Source organism: Lithobates pipiens, unplaced genomic scaffold, assembly GCF_037356315.1.
Source record: "Lithobates pipiens isolate NorthernLeopardFrog02 unplaced genomic scaffold, aLitPip1_a1.2 Scaffold_19, whole genome shotgun sequence".
In the NCBI taxonomy this organism is placed as follows: domain Eukaryota; kingdom Metazoa; phylum Chordata; class Amphibia; order Anura; family Ranidae; genus Lithobates; species Lithobates pipiens.
Window position 1 is genome coordinate 142,947,395 of NW_027507764.1, and position 19,424 is coordinate 142,966,818.

General features: G+C 41.5%; 1 protein-coding gene across 2 annotated transcripts in view; it reads left to right on the forward strand.

Moving 5' to 3' along the window:
• Positions 1-19,424, forward strand: part of CREB5 (cAMP responsive element binding protein 5) — a 612,896-nt gene that overhangs the window by 117,015 nt on the left and 476,457 nt on the right. The window lies entirely within an intron of this gene.

Sequence of the window (19,424 nt, forward strand, 5' to 3'; positions counted from 1 at the left end):
TATTGATTGGTTTGCACAAAAGTTATAGTGTTTACAAAATAGGGGATAGTTTTATGGCATCAGAGATCAGTGACACTGTCACTAGGCAGAACAGGGAGATGCTTGTTTACATTAGCATCACCCTGTTCTTCCTCTCCGTGAGATGATCGGGGGTATCCCCACAGACATCGTGTCTGCGGGACCCGTGACCCGACTCACAGAGCTTGCCGCGGGCACAGGCCGCCTCTTAGAGGGCAACGTACAGGTAAGTTAGTTTGCCTGTATGAGCCCTTCTGCCGACGTATATCGGCGTGAGGCGGTAGGCAAGTGGTTAAATGTAACCATATTGCTACACTTAGAGTCGCCTCTCTTTTATTTTATATTCCATTGTGATGTGATGCTACGTATATCAAGACATCGCTTATATATCAAGTCAAAATTTATTAAAAAATGTTGCTTGTCTTGCAAAAATTCTCTCAAACCATGTGTTCATTAATACTGTATTTATCGGCGTATAACACGCACCGCAAGTTTAGGATGGAATTTAAAAGAAAACGACTTTTAGGAGGGAAGTTTAAGCAAAAAAACTTACATTTAAATGCCCATCAATGCAGCCTTTTCAGTGTCATTTGCAGCCTTGCCTTGAAGCATTTTCAGTCATTTGCAGCCTTCCATTGCAGCCTTGTCAGTCATTTGCAGCCTTACATTTAGCCTTGTCAATCATTTGCAGTCTTGTCAGTGTCTTTGCCATTTAAAAATGGCGCCGCAGAGATACAGAGCGGATGTCCTGTGTAACTCGGCGACACTCAGTAGTTCTCGAGAACGGCCGAAAATAGCTGAGAACGGCCAAAGATAGCCAAGAACGGCCGAGTGCGGCCGAAAATACCCGGAAGCCGCAGAGAACGGCAGAAAGGCTTAGAAACAGCGGGGGATCGGCGTATATTGTGCTTCAAAAAAACAGACATAAACCTGTCAAGATAACAGTGTGCACACTTTTTGCAAACGCTGCCCCGTGCACTGGCCTCCAGCCCACTATAGTTGGTCATATAGTTAGAGAACTAAAGGCTTGTTCAACATGGCATGGGGAGTTACTTATGAAAGGCAAATCCACTTTGCACTGAAAGTTCACTTGGAAGTGCAGTCACTCTAAATCTAAGGGGTAGATCTGAAATGAGTGGAAGCTCTGCTGATTTTATCATCCAATCATGTGCAAGCTAAAATGCTGTTTTTCATTTTCCTTGCATGTCCCCCTTAGATCTACAGCGACTGCACTTCCAAGTGCACTTTCAGTGCAAAGTGGATTTTCCTTTAGTAAATAACCCCCATGGCAAAATTTTGAGCCTAACTGTATAAAGAGTTGTCAATGAAAATAAGATTCGTTTTAGAAATGAGCAAAATGTAATTGTTTTTGAAATCAAAATTATTTTTTTCCTTTAGTTTTGGATAGAGTGGGGAGGGATTAGAACTCCTGACAGTTTTCATGGCTGTCGGTGCCCCCGTTAAGGAGAGTCACCCTCTCTATTTGTCCTGTTTAACGTTTAAAGTAAAAGAAAATCACACATTTTGTGCTGTCATCAGAACACAGTTAGGGGGGAAATCTTCCAATGGGGACCCTGGTCCTGGTGACCCCAGTTTTACACTGGGATTCTCTAACTTTGGAGGGCTTTCTTCTCACTTCCTGTTTTGGCTACGGGACAGAATGTGAAGAGAAAGTTCCTTAATGGGACAGATAGCAAAAAAAAAAAACTGACAGAGTTTATAACCTTTCTCTACCCTTTCCAAAATGAAAAAAACTAATTTGCTTTTAGTTACACTTTTATGCCCTGTACACATGATCAAACTTTCCGCAAACAAAACCGTGAATTTTTGTTCGAAGCTTGTTGGCTTAAACTTATCTTGCATGCACATGGTCATACAAATGTTGGCCAACAATTCAGAACGTGGGAACCTGGTGACGTACAAGACGTACGACGAGTGGAGAAAAAGGAAGTTCAATAGCCAGTGCGGCTCCTGCTTGATTCAGAGCATGCGTGAACTTTTGTGGGACGGATTTATGTACACATGATCAGACTTTCTGACAACAAAGTTTTGTTGGCAGAAAATGTGGGAACCTGCTAAGAAACATTTGTTGGTGGAAAGTCCAGCAAATGTTCGATGGAGCGTACATACGGTCGGACTTTCCGACAACAAGCTCACATCCAACATTTCCCGTCGGAAAATCCGACTGTGTGTATGTGGCATAAGAGTTATCATTTTACAAAAATTTGGTGACAATCAGGAGTGTCCATGAAATGTTTCCATTGTGGAAAAATGCTTCAGAGTCACTAGGGAAGGGGGTATTACTATTATGCCGCGTACACACGAGCGGACTTTTCAACATCCAAAGTCCGACGGAATGATTCCGTCAGACTATTCGATCGTGTGTGGGCTGCAACGGACTTTTGATTCGCAAAAGTCTGACGGACTTTAGAAAATGGAACATGCTTCAAATTTTTCCGACGGAACTCCACCGGACCCGGTCCCTTCTAAAAATTCGCTCGTGTGTATGCTATTCCGAGGGACTAAAACCGACGCTAGGGCAGCTATTGGCTACTGGCTATGAACTTCCTTATTCGAGTCCAGTCGTACGTCATCACGTTCGAATCCGTCTGAGTTTGGTGTGATTGTGTGTGGCCAAGTCTGCTCAGTCGAAAAGTCCGTCAGAACTCTGTCGGAACTCCGGCAGAACTCCGGCAGGACTCCTTCGGAAGTCTGTCGGACATAAGTCCTCTCGTGTGTACGGGGCTTTAGTCTTATACACGTGGACATATTTAGGCTTTTACGCCCAGAACTCAGCGTATTTGTGTGCCCGTGAGTCACAGTTTTTGGCTTACAATTGCTGCCAGTAGCTTTTACAAATCAATGAAAGGCTGACAGATGCCATGGCCACATGCTTGTAACCACACAACCGAGAGACTGAATTCAGACAGTAAATGCCTCAATGCATCCCTGTTTCTGAGCCCAAAAGAACATTTTGGGTGTTTTTTTAAAAGTATGAAAATACATAGAAAAAAGACAGTAAAAAAAAAAAAAGAAAGAAAAAACGTAAAGCACACATAACGATGAAATATACAAAAGTGAGAAAAAACCCCACAAATATGATAATACTTAATTAAATAAACAAACTGCCCTATATACACCCACAACCACACCTTTGTAATAATGTAAATAAGAATAGAATGTTTCTTAAAACAAATATGGTCCAAGGAAATTAATTGGAAAATTTGCAATAATTTTAATTTAACAAAATCTCTTTGCTCATCCCTAAAATTCATCAGGTGTCATATTTAAGCGGCTGTAAAAATCATTACAACATACAATATATAAAACAGTGATGGGCTGTTTTAGGCCGTGAGAACTTTTCACATGATACAGCTCATGTTAATGCTATACAAATGACATGAGGTTGAATCTGTATAGCCATGTGTTCAGTGTAAAAACAAAAACAAAACGATTGCACAAGTTGATTGTGCTTACCCGTAGCAGTGTTGCTGAGTAAATGAAACATTATTACAGTGAAATGCTCATTCGTCCATCCCCCTACAATACATTGCAGCTCTCCCGTTTTCAGCTTCCTACTTAGTCATACTGTCATTTGAATGCAATGCTCCACGGCATATTTTATCTGAAAATGTAATACACGATGACAAATAGTTTTCCTCTGAATTCCAGGAGTTTGCTCGGTTGGAATCCTCTAGCGTTGATGTAATCACTCAACAATTATGTTGTGTGATGTAATCTCTGAATGGTTAATAAGCCTGTAATCGGTCGCTGCTCATAAAAAGCTGGCGTTCCTCCACTGGTGGAATTCAAATGAGTTTACCATTTGGAATTTGTGAAAACAAACATTGTTGCGAGGCTGTATGTGGACAGCAGAGCGAGAGGAAGGAAATACCAGCTATGGACAGAGAAAGTGCTGTTCCATCTTTATTATCACATTCATAAAACTCAAGAACTTTGCTTGGACCTCATCACCTGCCAGTGCACATTTATTTTGGAGGAAATAACAATAAAATGAAATGGGCTTGAACTTTTTTTTTTTCTGGCAAGAAAATCCTCCATGGTGAGGCCAAGTTATCTTTGCATGTGGAATTGAGTCCAGTCACCTTTTGATTTCATAGCCGCAGCCAAATAAAATATGCAGTCCTGCCATTAAAAGGCACAGGGTCAGATTACTGGTGTTGTTGTGATGCAGTAATTGACCATTTAAATGGATACATTCACTAAAAATACAGGTTCACTTGCATACCTGATATGCACATGCTTGTTGCCAGGTCAGTGATTCAAGTAGTAAAGTATGTTTTGGAAGGCGCAGTTCTGGAGTCTGGAGCTTCCAAAAATTCATGAGAGCTTCCATATTTCTATCCTTACGGGTTCTGCCTAAACTATCTTTTTTTCTTCTCTTTAGCTTGTATACTGACATTTTAAATGGTTAGTTGACCTTAAAGTGGAACTTTAGTCAGAAAATTAAGTCCTACTTACACGCCTTAGAGAAGCTTTTTCATTTAAGTGGCAAGATAAAGCTATACCATACCTGGGAATCTCCCTTACTGCGTCTTACTCGTCGTTATATTCCACTAATTTTCCCCCTTTTTTCCGTCTCCTGACTGAACTTCTCTCGCACTGGTTGTTACACGACCTTTCGTGGTTTGGAAAAATTTCCACGGTCAAAGTGACCCTGCTACCCAAACTATTATACCTATTTCACTTTTTACCCATTCCCCTTAATATGGCTGACTTATCAGGTTTCCAATTGAAAGTTATTAAGTTTATTTGGGGCTCTAAGGGTCCAAAACTATCTTGAGTCACCCTTTATGTGCCCAGGCTTAAGGGAGGGTTAGGTGTTCCAGATTTTTGGACATATAAGGCAGCACAACTCATGCAATTGTCGAGAGTATATTCCCAATGGGAACATTCTGATTGGATGTCAATAGAACGGCTAGCCAATCAGTCCCGCACTATTGACTTTTTACTTTGGCGCACCACAAACTCTAGACCACCTATTCTGGCACCTACGCTTTTCCACTCTTCCTCTGTTCCTACTCTGTTTTTTGGGACCGCGTTCACACTAACCCAACTTTGGTGTCTGCCCTTACTAGTCTAGATCACTTATTTCACAACTCAGACTTCTATTCAGGTATGGAAATGAGAGCCTTTAAGTGGTGGATGGACAAAGGCCTTTACTGTATAGGTAATTACCTTATGCATAGAGGTCCTTTCACTCTATCCCATTGCAATAATGTGCTGGAAATGCCTTTCTCTGAATGGTTTTGTTCTACTGAAATTGCATTTTTTTTATTGACAATTCGTACTTTCTCTGATCCCCCTTCTTTAACTTCTTATGAACAATGATGTACTAAGGATCAAGGCTCCAGGGGTGGACATGGCTTATGTGTCTTTACTTGCTTCCCTGCCGAAACATCTGTATATGCTGGCATGGGAGAGAGATCTAGACTTCTCTCTGGAGCCCGAGTCCTGGTACTCCAGACTAGAGGTCTTGTTCAAGGGTGTGTTGAATGTCTCTTTGATTGAGGCGAGTGTTAAAGTCTTCATGCAGTAGTACTTGGTCCCTACTCATCTTGCCATGATGTACCCATCCAATTCAGGGAATTGCTTTAGAGGGTGTGCATTATGGGGTACTATGCTCCATATATGGTGGGAATGTCTGTGCATCAGTAGCTATTGGAAGCGGGTCTTTGCCATGATTCGCAAAGTCACAGGGATAACAATAGAGCAACATCCTTCAATGGCACTGTTAAATGATCTTCCAGACAACATGCCATGCCCTATGAAAATATTAATTCACTCTATGCTTTTGGTGGCTAAAATCACCAGAGCAGGAACGTAGAAGTGCCCAACTGTTTCTATCCCCTGTTTGAAGCATAAAGTGTCTTGGATTATATTACATGAGAGGGTAGCTAATATAATAAATGACAAACTGAATATTTTTGAATGAAAGTGTGAGCCATTTGCAACATATGTACAGGTGCCTCTCTATTTCACACTTGGATAGCTTTTACAGTGTGTCTTCTATGAGTTCTAGGTCTCTGACCCTCTCTCTTTCCTTCTTTCTCTTTTCTCTAACTTTTTTTCTTTTCTACAGCACATCTTTGGGTTATACCTTCATGGTCGCATTTTTTTATAATATGCTGTTATCAGCTCTACCAATGTCTTTCATATAACAGGGTTTTTCTGGGCTGGTCTTAGATGCACTTATACTTGCTAAGTCTGGCTTACTGCAAGAACCCATGGGCAGTTTAGCCATTCGCCTGCTCTCACTGTAATGACACCTACATTTATTTGAAATGTTTTTTTTAGTTAATGTTTTATTTGGCATTTGCTCATTGATGTTTTCACTCTTGTTGATAACAGTAAACAGGACAATTAGAGAGGGTGAATCTCCCTAATGGGGGCACAGACATCAATAAATACGTGGAAGGTATTCTAATTCCTCTCCACTTTATTCAAAATAAAAATAAAAAAAGTTTTGCTTTTAGTCACACTTTCACCCCCCAAACACTAAAACATTTAAAAATATCCTAACATATAAAGCGGATCTACACTGCATCTGAACACCACAAACCAAAAGCGTTATTTAATACATTTTTAATATTCAAAGGAAATTCCCACATCCATTCATGTTTCAATGCTTTATTTTGTTGACCAATCACTTTGAAAAACACCCCCTAGCATTTCTGGCTGTGGGCATTTACTTCCTGGAATCCATGTGCCCTTAGCTCAAGCATGCATGCAGGAGAGTGTGCTTAGCTGAGAAAACCCACCTACTCTCCTCCCCTCCTGAAGACTCCAGGGATGTGTGATATCATTTGCCTAGGTATAAAACCAGGAAGTAACTGAAGAAATAAAAAAGTGATCATGGGCCTCTTGGCTGCATCTCTGATCAGTCTTCTCCTTGTCTGAGCTGAAAGTTTAGAGGGACGGCCAGGTCTTGGTAGATTTGCGGTGGTCTGATACTCCTTCCATTTCAAAATGATCGCTTGCACAGTGCTCCTTGGGATGTTTAAAGCTTGGGAAATCTTTTTGTATCCAAATCCGACTTTAAACTTCTCCACAACAGTATTACGGACCTGCCTGGTGTGTTCCTTGGTCTTCATGATGCTCTCTGCGCTTTCAACAGAACCCTGAGACTATCACAGAGCAGGTGCATTTATACAGAGACTTGATTACACACAGGTGGATTCTATTTATCACCATCATTTAGGACAACATTGGATCATTCAGAGATCCTCGCTGAACTTCTGGAGTGAGTTTGCTGCACTGAAAGTAAAGGGGCCGAATAATTTTGCACGCACCACTTTTCAGTTTTTTATTTGCTAAAAAAGTTTAAATTATCCAATAGATTTCGTTCCACTTCAAAATTGTGTCCCACTTGTTGGTGATTCTTCACAAAAAATAAAAATGTTATATCTTTATGTTTGAAGCCTGAAATGTGGCAAAAGTTTGAAAAGTTCAAGGGGGCCGAATACTTTCGCAAGGCACTGTAAGTGTTGTGGTTTGAACAGGGCACATAGAGAACAATTGTGTCTTTTTTGTGCTCTTGCAGAACACACATCTGATACTGACATCTCTGTAGATGGTGTGGACGAGGCCTAAGGGCCAGTTCATAACATAGAAATGCAGTCTGGATGCTTTTCTACATGCGTGTTTTTAATGCGATTTTCGTACGTTTTTGATGCAGTACAGTGCATCCTCCCTTTTATCTTAACCTAAAAAAAGGACATGTGTGTTTCACAGCATTTTTGATGTGTTTTACCATGTTCCAGTACTGTCCAGTGCAGAAGAAAAATGCAGCATGTTCTACTTTTATTTCTGGAACTGGAACACACTGGAACTGACTGCACTAGTGTGAACTATGCCATTGAAACGCATATAACCTACTATCCATGCTTTTATGATGCAGAAAATGACTAAACTGCATGTGGTGTGAACTGGCCCTAACTGTTTTCGGAAACAGTTCAATTTATAGGGTTTTATTCAGCTTTGAAGGTCAGTTCACACAACACGCATTGCGTTGTTTTTTTTTTTTTTCTGCATATAGTTCAAACCAGTCAGTTCCAGGGCTTTCCAATTTCAGGAAAAAGGTAGAACATGTTTAATTTTTCTTGCACTGGACTGTACTGAAACGCAGTAAAAAGCAATCAAAAACACCCTGGAATGCACTGGAACGTATCAAAAATACACAAGACCCCAGTACAGTGAAAAAAAAACAGGAAAAATGGATAAAAAAAAAAAAGGATCTGGAATGCATCCGGAAACACATTAAAAACACACTGGAATGCACAAAAAACACGTTAAGAACACACATGCAAAAACACATCCGGAACAGACCTGGAGTGCCGTTTTGTGGTGTGATTAAACTAATTCTTAAAGTTATAAGCCAAATATACTTAAAAAATAACTCTTTGCACTTAACCTAAATCTGACTTTTAACCTTCACTACCCCTAATCTAAACTACTAAAACAGACCTTTCACTGAAGTCCTTATAACATAACTCCGGTTTATTTTTGTTTTGACTACTCCGCTCCTCAGTGGAGTAGTCAATAAAGTTAGTAAAGCAATACTCACCACCTCTATGCTCCAGCACTGCCATATGTGTCCTCAACTGATCCTGCTGGCCAGTCCTCTTCCATGCTGAATGACAGCTAGTGTTATACAACCTCCTTTCCGTGAGCCCAGGCTGTCAGTGGCACACTTCATCACAATTTAGCCTGAGGACTGCCTAGACTGGAATTCACACCTTACAAGATTTATCCTCTTCAGGGTTGGTGGTAAGTGTCTCCTCTTCTGCATAGACCAGTGCAGAGTAAACTGCCTACCACCAATGCTGAAAAAGATGAAGAGGAGCCCTGCTGGTCAGATGACAATGCTGAAGACATCTGTATCATTGAAATATGTTATTGAATTGCAGAGATGGGCTCAGGGAGGGGTAGTGTACAGAAGTGGTGGTAAGGGGGGGGGGGGGGGTCGTTGCCTACTGCACTTCTATGTTCTGGGGTACTGTTACATCACAATGCACATCTTGTTCTACATGAGCATGCTTTGCAGTAAGTAATGCATGTTACTGCAATGCATAGCTGTAAAGCCAGCCTTAGGGTTCGCGTCAATGAGTGTTCAATACTGAAAAATGCAGCGTTTTACCTTCTTTGCCTACAGTTCAAATGCAAATCAGTTGGACATGTTGGGGGAGATTTACTAAAACTGGTGTGCATAGAATCTAGTGCAGCTCTGCATTGTAACCAGCTTCTAACTTCAGCATTATCAATTAAGCTTTGACAATAAAACATAGTTTTAGTAAATCTCCCCCATTGTTTCGGACCAAATGCAGCCATTGCACTGCCATATGCACTGCTCAGTTGAAGTCAATTGGATTTTATTGACCTGCATTTGAGGGCCGTTCCAAGCGCATTTTACATGTTTTTATGGGGGGACAGAATGGCACCCCTGTGCCAAACCATGTATATATATGGGGTTCCCTTTAAGAGCCGCCAGAGCTGCACAGCGTAGGACTCGATGCAAGTGGTCTACGATCGCTATCGTCGCCAGCCATTCGCGGTTGCTCGCACGAGAGCCAGCATGGGGATTTGTGTGTGTAATCACACAAATCCCTGTCCTGTCAGGGGAGAGGAGATATGTTTATTCCTAGTAAGTAGGAACAACGATATGTCTCCTCTCCTAGTCATTCCTATCCTCATACAGTTAGGACACACTGATGGAACACACATTTAACCCCTTAATCGCCCCCTAGTGTTAACCCCTCCCCTACCAGTGACATTTATACAGTAATCAGTGCATATTTATAGCACTGATCGCTGTATAAATGTCAGTGGACCCAAAAATGTGTTAAGTGTCTGATCTGTCCATCGCAATGTCGCAGTACCGCTAAAAATTTCAGATCACCGTCATTACTAGGCAAAAAATATATAAAAATGCCATAAAAATGACATAAATCTCCCATAGTTTGTAGACGCTATAACTTTTACACAAACCAATCAATATAGGCTTATTGTGATTTTTTTACCAAAAATATGTAGAACATATATTGGCCTAAACTGATGAAGAAATTCATTTTTTTAAAAACATTTTTGGGATATTTATTATAGCAAAAGGTAAAAAATATATATATATTTTTTTCAAAAATTGTCGTTCTTTTTTTGTTTATAGCACAAAAAATTAAAACCACAGAGGTGATCAAATACCACCAAATGAAAAAAAAGACGCAAATTCTGTTTTGGTACAGCATTGCATGACTGCGCAATTACTAGTTAAATCAGCACGCTGCCAAATTGTAAAAAGTGCTCTGGTCAGGAAGCGGGTAAAACTTTCCGGGGCTGAAGTGGTTAAGTAGTCTGGAAATCAGACACTACTGTACTTATTCTAAACTTATTCTGAAACAGTACTTGAAGCAGACCTACATGGCAATCACAAATAAAGTAAACATATAGTAAATGTATTCAAGTGACAAATATTTGAAATATAAGATTTGACCAGTTTCAATGTAAGAATACTTTAGAAGCAGCATCAGTATACTGGAACAAGAACTATAGGTTGGAAACTAAAAATCACACTACACTGCAAAAACATCATCTTTAAACATGAATAGGATTATACACAATTTGGATAATAGATCCATTTTAAGAGGTCGGCCTGTAAAGACTGAAATCATTGGGATTAGAGGATAAAGGACGATTTTAGAGGATATCTGCTCATTGGCATTAGTGAGATAAATGCGTCAAACCAGTGAGCTTTTTGGCAAATCATTTTCAGCTGACATAAGAAACACAATCAGATAGCTGTCTCTCAGTCTATCAAAGTATTAGTTTCTAAAATCCAACTCTAAATCTGGGTTTCTTTTCAATACCAGGGAGTGGACATAAGTGCTGAAGGCAATCAGATTTCATTATTTCTACCATACCTTTTTTATGATGTCTTACTTAATCCTTAATCTGGATACTTTATTGAAAACTACTGAAGAAACAATGCCGTACATGTATGAACTGGCATTCCTACGTCCTTTTAGTACACATTACACTTTTATGTGCCTAACCCATAAGTACATGTTGGATGGTCACCTCTGTGCACCCACCATGACATGTGTATTAAAAAGAGAAGATTGCGTGCTGCGAATTTTTGGAATTGAAGAAATGTTGCCTAAAGGAAATGTAAACCTCAACTAAGGACATTAAAGTGGAGTTCCAGCCAAAAATGGAACTTCCACTTTTTGGAATCCCCCCCCCTCCGGTGTCACATTTGGCACCTTTCAGGGGGGAGGAGGGAGCAGATACCTATCTAATACAGGTATTTGCTCCCACTTCCTGGCATAGATCACTGCGGCCTTTGCGGTGGCCTACGCCACTTCCAGCACCTGCCCTGTCCTCCCCCGCTGTCTTCTGGGAGACAGAAGACAGCAGGGACCAGTGAGGATGCACAGCACGACTCGCGCGTGCGCAGTAGGGAACCAGGAAGTGAAGCTGCACGGCTTCACTTCCTGATTCCCTTCTCGAGGATTCCCTTACCGACAAACAGCTTCGGCTGCCGACATCGCGGGCTCCCTGGACAGTTAAGTGTCCATATATTAAAAGTCAGCAGCTGCAATATATGTAGCTGCTGGCTTTTAATATTTCTTTTTTTTTTTTGGTGGACCTCCGCTTTAAGGCTTTGTTCCCACAGGCCATACTAAAGCATAGGCCCATGGAAGGTGTTCCATGCATCCCCGTGGAGGCAGTCCCCATTGATGTCAATTGACCCCTTGTGTGTGGCTATATTAACCATCTCCAGAGATAAAATGATAATTCTCCTGCTCTACACGACTTGAGAGGGGATATGATTTAAATTTACAAATACCATACTGGTGACCCCACAAGAGGGATAAAACTATTGTGCGGAAGGGCGTTTAACAAGATATGCGGCCACTCATAAAAATTTGAAGAAAAGAGGTTTAACCTTAACCTTAAACTACGTAAAGGGTTCTTTACTGTTAGAGCAGCAAGGATGTGGAATTCCCTTTCACAGGCGGTGGTTTTTAGCGGGGGGCATCAATAGTTTAAAAAAACTATTACATAAGCACCTGAACGACGGCAACATACAGGGATATACAATGTAATACTGACATATAATCACACACATAGGTTGGACTTGATGGACTTGTGTCTTCTTTCAAGCTCACCTACTATGTAACTATGTAACTACTATGTAACACTGCACAGGGGCTGATAAACCTAGCCCAACTGTAGTTGCTAGGGGCTGCCAATTTGAAGCTAGGCAGAAAAAATGGCATATAAAACACGTCATGCAATACTCCATTCGTGGCAATAGTAGACTGGTTACCCTTAGTATCTGGTGTTTTTACATACCTCCCAACTTTTTGAGATGGGAACGAGGGACACCTATCAGCAAAATTATGTAGGCATAAAACACACACACTGCCATCCCCCCTTAAAGGAGAATTATATAAAAAATATGGCTTTTGAGATGTACAAAATGCAGCAATTTAGAAATTGGATGAAAGGTTTAAGCACTTGGAAACACTTTTTGAAAGATAAAACGTGCATTTTATATACAACTATATACAACTATATAGATCAGATGAAAATGAGGGACAAATGATGAGGAAAGAGGGACAGAAGGACTTTGTTTCAAATCAGGGACAGTCCCTCGAAATCCGGGACAGTTCGGAGATATGCTTTTAGACTAGAGCCAGTGTATTGCATGTATTTGTCCTTCATAGAGGAGAATTTACTGACTGGAACAGACACAGTATAGAGCAACTGTGCATGGCAACCAATCAGCTTCTAGTTTTCACAGAAAAAGCTGAGGCTATAAGCAGATTGGTTACTATGCACAGCTTCTCCAGATTGTATCTGCTCCGGTTTTAGTAAATTTACCCTATAGTATTTTATTATGAAAAGTCTTAAAGATGAACTTCCGTCTGCTCACATAATTTGTAATAAAAACATCTTTGCCATTCTGGAGCTTCCCTCCAACCACTTTGTATATTATTTTATATATATTGTGATTCTGTACTTGCCAAATATGCTGCAGAAATCTCCCTCCACTGAGTCTGGCTGCAACCATTTTAACTGTGGGCAGCTGAAGCTGCTGCCTGTTCACTTCCTGGATGTACACAGACACACAGCGACATACCTCCAGCCCTGCAGCTCTCATTGGCCCTCTTACGACTCATCCCCCCTCCCTACCTGGCAAACTCTCACGAAAGTGAGAGAGAGAGTTGAGCACGATGTCATAAGTCTAGAATTTTTACCATACAATAAACAGGAAGTTGGCTGTATAAGATATTTACTGGCAGAAAAAAAATGTTTTACTATCCAAAGTTAAAGCAATAAGGACAGAAGATTTAATAGATGGAAAGATACAAAATGACTAAAGATCCGCTTTAAGTATAATATATGATATGTATTGCACCAAATTATAAAAAAAATCCATTCTAATGTTCATATGTGCTGGATAATGACCAAAACAACAAGTTCATGATGAGTACAAGAGGTGGGAATGAGGTTACTCAGCAGACTTGCTGGCATAACTCTTTATGAGGATGAGAAGTTCAGTCACCCAGGAGCAGGTTAGACGACAACAGCTGTTCCTAGAAGTGCAATCTAAGGTGAATGGAGTAGAACTCCAGGGAGATGGCTAAACACACACTTCAAATACAGATACTGTAAGACGTATATTTGTAAAGCAGTGAATGTAGCAGGCATCATGCAGGCAAATCTCCCTGCTACATGTGTTTTAAATGTCATGCCTGCTTAGAATTTATGGTGAATGTCAAATTTACTGCTTTATAAATAGACACCTATACTTGGTTTTGGTCCATTTTCTTGATATGAAAGATTAAAACCCATCTTTGTGTGGCCAGCTTAAGACCTCCCTCCTTGACATTAATTCATCCTAGGGCTTAATTTACACTTGTGGTTGGGGGGTGGGGGTGGTAAAAACAGGCGGATGAGCCACACCCCTTCAACTACTATCCTTAAGCTGCAAAAGCAGCCAGACATGGGTATACATATGCCCAGGCCATCACTTTGGTCCCCTGTGTCACGCACAGTGGGCAGTACCATAAATGGGGCTGTCCTGGAACTGCATTCAGTGTACTCAGTGTACACATGGCAATGCGAGATCCCTGGGGTTAAAACAGGTGCTGAGTCAGTGATTTAACATCTCCTCACCCCCTATTGAACGCCCTTTGAAAAGCAGTCAACCACAGATCACCTTATAGAAAGCAGCGCTAACGTAAAAGAGCCCCAATGCATGTGTTGCATTGCCTCAAAAGGCTTGTTACTTGGAATGCCAGTTTTCAATGGGCCTGGGTAAACATTTATGTGTTGAAGTACGTTTTTTTGTCCATTGACAGGCATCTAGAGGCCCAGAGAAGTAAATGTGAGAGCATTTAATGAATGATACATGCAGTTACTGAAATCTCGCTCTGACAACAGGTTTTCTACTTTTGGCTTAGTTACTTTTTGAAAATGTTAGGCTCTTTTCACACCATCCTAGATTCTGGCCACCTGTTTGGAGAAAACACACAATAAAAATGTGCAGAAAAGTGTGTAGCACTTACCCTCGAAGGAGTTGCTGAATTTTTCTGGGCTTACTGATTACCTCCTCCAGCTCGCACTCGTTGTCCTTATCTAGGGGTTCCAGGGTTAATAACCCAGTAACTGTAGAGACCAACACTTGAATTCCTTGTCAGGATTTTGATTTTGCATAAAACAGTTGAACAAACTCAATCTCTAATTCCGCGTACACACGACCGGACTTTTTGACAGCAAAGGTCCGACGCAACGAGTCCGTCGGACAATTCGATCTTGTGTGGGCTCCATCGGACCTTTGTTTGCCAAAAATCTGGTGGACTTTAGAAAGAGAACATTTTTCCACCGGAACTCCGCCGGACCGAGAAATACGTTTGTGTGTGTGCTAGTCCGACGGGCAAAAACCGACGCTAGGGCAGCTATTGGCTACTGGCTATGAACTTCCTTATTCTAGTCCAGTCGTAGGTCATCACGTTCGAATCCGTCGGACTTTGGTGTGATTGTGCGTGGCCAAGTCCATTCATTCGGAAAGTCTGTCGGAACTCCGCCGAAAGTCCGACGGAAAGACCGTTGGACCTAGTACCTCAAAAAGTCCGGTCGTGTGTACGTGGCATTAGTTGGGAATAGAGGGTATCAGGGTAGAGTTTAGCTCAGGTGCTTGGAACTGCTCACTTCAATAACAGTCTCTCTCTATGTACACAATCCAGGGAACAGTCGCTCGCAACTGGACTCTCTAACTGTTGGTTAAATCCTTACGTTTTGGGTTTAGCAGCCAACAGGTAATTCTAGCGTTTCAAAGTCTCTCACGCAGACTTGGTTGGAAACTTGGAAACTTAGTTACAACTGGAAGGGTAGAAGTAGGAACTTTTCTTACTGTACCAGAATCTTTCAGCCGGACCAGCGATACTGTAAGAATTGTGGATTCAGTCAATGTCCATGGCAGCTCAGCTTCCAGGCTCTTACCGAGCAGCCAGCCTTGTGCATGGCTCTCCTACTGAAGAGTTCTCCCCTGGTCACATGTAGAGTCGCTGGGCCTCTCCAAAACCCGAGACGGCACCGGAACACCTTATAATCCTCCTTCCAGTTACTAGCCAGTTCTGAGGCTCGGAAACGGATGGATCCACAGCCCAGGCCATGAGGGCCCCTGGGGGCTGGTCAGGAGGACCAGGACCACAGAGTCAGCAACTTCTGGACCGGAACCCCGAACCACATGACTTCAGCACCTTAAGTACCCCTTCCTGGATTACTCAGTGAGACAAACGCGCCCACTGATTGGTTCCGAGATAGAGACTAGTACCCAATGCATCCAACCAGACTGCGTTCTATAGCCTTCCACAGGTGTACAACCCCACCTATGACCAGGCAGAACTTCTATACAGCCCAGCCAAACTTATGCCAAAGTACAATTTAGCTCAATTAGTCCCAAAACTCATTACAGTTTTGGGCAAAAACTAAATTTAAACATATAGCGTTTACTCGATAAGAGTACCGGCGCTACAAGTGTAAGAATGTATTTTGAAAAATGCATGAAAACAAAAGCACGTGGATGTGAAACCGGCCGTAAAGGAGGAAAATAACTTCCAGTTAATAACCACAGTGGTGTGTAGGTAGCACTCTCGCCTAGCAGTAAAAAGGGTTGCAGGTTTGAATCCCAGCCATGACACTATCTGCCTGGAGTTTGCATGTTCTCCCTGTGTCTGCGTGGGTTTCCTCTGGGTACTCCAGTTACCTCCCACACTCCAAATACATGCTGGTAGGTTAATTTGCTTCTGTCTAAATTGGCTCTAGTATATGAATGAGAGTTAGGGACCTTAGATTGTAAGCTCCTTGAGGGTAGGGACTGATGTGAATGTACAATGTATATGTAAAGCGCTGTGTAAATTGATGGTGCTATATAAGTACCTTAAATAATATTAATAACCTTTCATAGGTGTAATTGGCTAGGGAGAAACGTACACTTGTACAATTTCCACATCTTTGTGACTATACCACATTTGGCAGTATTAATTATCCCGTGTACACGCTGGAAGTTTACCTTCGACCCTGAACATTCTTTGCCCTGACACATGTGGGTCAAGCTGTGCATGGATAGTTTTATGCTGTCCCACCGCAAAACTGCAAATGGAAATGTCCATTGGAATTAACAATATTTTATGCCAGCCTGTGATTTTTCAAAGAGCTTCCTTATGCAAAAGAGAACTTAATATTCTGGTTAACTGTAAAATCTCAGGAGACTGTGTCTATGAGCACTATTGCTTTGTGGGGAACTTACTACAATTAAGGTGCTATTAGCTAAAATGTACATAGACTGGCAGTGAGCTATATGATATACCACACTCCTTATACTACTGAATAGATCTTCTTTGTGTGTTTTTGTTTCTTTGAGTTGGTGCAAGTATAGGTTTTCATGACTACCGCCATTAATTCACAATTAGCCATTTAACCTGACTGTAATCATTGTTAACTGACATTGTGTACAGGTCCCTGATGATGTGGCCTTATTGTGGTCAGTGACAACTAATCTTTTCCTATATATCCTCTATTTAAATCAACTGTGTTACCTAAACTTTGAAATATCGCACATTTTTTATAATTGAATTCAGGTAAGGTTTTAGCACAGATACAGAACAAGTAAAGCATATATTTAAAGTGTATTTAAACCCAATCACTAAAATCTTTAACATATACATTGTCATTTCAAAAGTAATTTTCAATATTTTTAAATCTACAACGCTATTTAAAATAATACTCGATGATCCTGGTTTGAAGATCCTTGTGCAGGCTCTTTCTGATATAAGGTGACCACGCTCACTGTCTTCAAATTGTGTGTTGTCACCCTGTCACACATGCACTCAGTGGAGTGATTCATTACAACTGGTGCAACTGTGCATAGAAACCATCAGCTTCCAGATTTATTTTGTCAAAGCTTAAAGGGGTTGTAAAGGTTCATGTTTTTTCACCTTAATGCCTCCTATGCATTAAGGTGAAAAAACATGTGACGATTTTAGCCCGCCCGTTTACTTACCTGAGCCCTTGATAGTCCCGCGTCGAGAAAGTGCTTGATGTCAGCCCGGTCTTCTCAGCTCTTCATTGGATAGATTGATAGCAGCGCAGCCATTGGCTCATGTTGCTGTCAATCAACTCCAATGACGCGAGGGCGGGGGTGGGGCCGAGTCCTGTAGTTGGTGGTTTATGGGCACCAGATACAGGACTCGGGAGCGTGCCTGAAAGCTAACCCCCAAGGAGAGCGCTTCCCAGAGGGGGTTAGCTGATGCGCGGAGGAGCCGAGACAGCCACCGAGGGACCCCAGAAGACGTGGAATGGGGCCACTGTGTGTAAAACCAGCTGCACAGTGGAGTTAAGTATGATATGTTTGTTATTTAATCACTTTCAGACCGGACCAATTTGCTGGTCAAAGACCAGACCACTTTTTGCGATTCGGCACTGCGTCGCTTTAACTGACAATTGCGCGGTCGTGCGACGTGGCTCCCAAACAAAATTGACGTCCTTTTTTTCCCACAAATAGAGCTTTCTTTTGGTGGTATTTGATCACCCCTGCGGTTTTTATTTTTTGCGCTATAAAGAAAAATAGATTTATTTTTTACTTTTTGTTATAATAAATATCCCCCAAAAATATATAAAAAAACATTTTTTCCCTCAGTTTAGACCGATACGTATTCTTCTACATATTTTTGGTAAAAAAAATCGCAATAAGCGATTATTGATTGGTTTGCGCAAAAGTTATAGCGTTTACAAAATAGGGATAGTTTTATAGCATTTTTATTAATAATTTTTTATTATTTTTTTTTTTACTATTAATGGCGGCGATCAGCAATTTTTATTGTGACTGCGACATTGTGGGGGACCCATCGGACATTTTTGACACATTTTTGGGACCATTGTCATTTATACAGTAATCACTGCTATATAAATGCAGTGATTCCTGTGTAAATGACACTGGCAGTGAAGGGGTTAACCAGTGGGTGGCAGTGTAGGGGTTAAGTGTTCCTAGGGGTGTGTTACTAACTGTGGGGGGGTTGGGCTTTCATTTAGTGAACACTGATCTCTGCTCCAATCACATGGAGCAGAGATCAGCGTCACTAGTTGCTAGGCAGAATGGAGAAATGCTGTTTACTCGGCATTTCCTCCATTCGGCCGCTCCATGAGACGATCGCGGGGATGCCCGCGGCAATCGAGTCCGCAGGTCCCATGATCGGACTCACGGGGGTCCCGACCAGTGCGGGAGCGCGCCGCCGGCGGCGCGCTCCCGATGGCAGGGCGGCATTGAATATTGGACGTACCTGTACGCCAATATGCCTGCCCATGCCATTCTGTCGACGTACATCGTCGTGCGCTGGTCGGGAAGTGGTTTAAACAAAATAACAAAAAAGGGAAGCTTTACAACCCCTTTAATTGAACAAGCTCAAGTTGGAAGCTCATTGGCTACCTTGCACAGCTGCCCCAGATTTTGCAGTCTGCAGTTTTAGTAAATCAACCCCAGTGAATACTAGTCGGAGCAATGAACTAAAAAAAAGTCATTATTAGTAAATACACTCCTTGGTCTTCAACAAGTAGTAGATTGTAAGCATTTAGCACATCTTATTTTCCATCTTTTATTGGGAACAGGCACAGAATTACAATTTTTTAGATTTATATAAAATGGTACACCATAAATTGTATTTTTGCACTCATTGGGTATAGAGTAAAGGTCTCCATTTGGGCTGTCAGATTGCTAATTTTTTGATGAAGTTTTACCTTGTGTGTGTGAACCCTGAATGCAGGGCATCCAGGACTAGGGTAAACCAACTGGATCCTCTACTTGGGTACAAAAGTATGTACCG